Source organism: Chinchilla lanigera, unplaced genomic scaffold (genome assembly GCF_000276665.1).
Source record: "Chinchilla lanigera isolate Chin_1 unplaced genomic scaffold, ChiLan1.0 scaffold00051, whole genome shotgun sequence".
Classification (NCBI taxonomy): domain Eukaryota; kingdom Metazoa; phylum Chordata; class Mammalia; order Rodentia; family Chinchillidae; genus Chinchilla; species Chinchilla lanigera.
The window spans coordinates 9697568-9698588 of NW_004955452.1; positions in this window are offsets into that span (position 1 = coordinate 9697568).

Sequence of the window (1021 nt, forward strand, 5' to 3'; positions counted from 1 at the left end):
TCACTATGTGGCCAAGACTAGCCTCAAACTCACAGGAATCTTCCTGCCTCAGCCTCCTGAGTGCCTGGTATTATAGGCATGCACTACCATGCCTTGCCTGATGTCTCTTTTAAAATGGAATTTAGATGGCTAGACGTTGTGGCCCACACTTGTAATCCCAGTACTCAGGAAGATCACTGTGAGTCTGAGGCCAGCCTGGGCTACATAGTGAATGCAAGGCCTCTTGCTGAGCTATATAGTAAGATCCTATCTGGAGAAAAAATAAATAGAAATTGGGCTGGGGCTATAGCTCATTGGTACAATCCTTGCCTAGCATGCACAATGCCCTGTTTCAGCATCAGCACTGTAAAAATAATCGCAATAATTTATTTATTTATTTTCTTGGCACTAGGAATCGAACTCAGGACCTTGCGCTTGCAAAGCAGGCTCTTGTGCGGCTGAGCTATTTCCTGGGCCCTTACCTATTTATTTTGTATGTCTCCCCCAAGACATCCTCCATAAGAATGGGGATTATTGTCCTGTTTCTTCACTGCTGTATCTCCAAATCCTGGCAGATAGCAAATGCTTAATAAATACCTGAAGTGTGAATTCCAGCGCACGGCGCTAGTGACAGCCTGTACGCAGATGGAGCTGGGAATCTGCAAAGTACAGTGTAGGCTACGAGGCTCCAGCCAGGGTCAGCAAAGGCTTGTGACTATAACACAGTCCAGCCTCTCATTTCTCCCATGACATAGCTGATGTTGGAGCAGGGAAGAGTGGTCCCGTCACAGAGTGGGATGGGGAACCCGGCAGGGACACCTGCCGGGGCTGTGTACTGAGACCTGCCTGGGCCTGCACAATATGGGAACTGCTGAGTCACTGGAATCTGGGCCCAAGGCAGGTGGGGCTACGCACGTCCAGTGGGGAGTAGCGCTAAGGAGCTGCCTGGGTGGCCCTCACTTCCTTGGGGTATCTGGGGCTGGGGCTGGAGGAAGGAAAGCAAGACTCCCGAGGCTGCCAAACCGTGTGAAGTGAAGGCTGC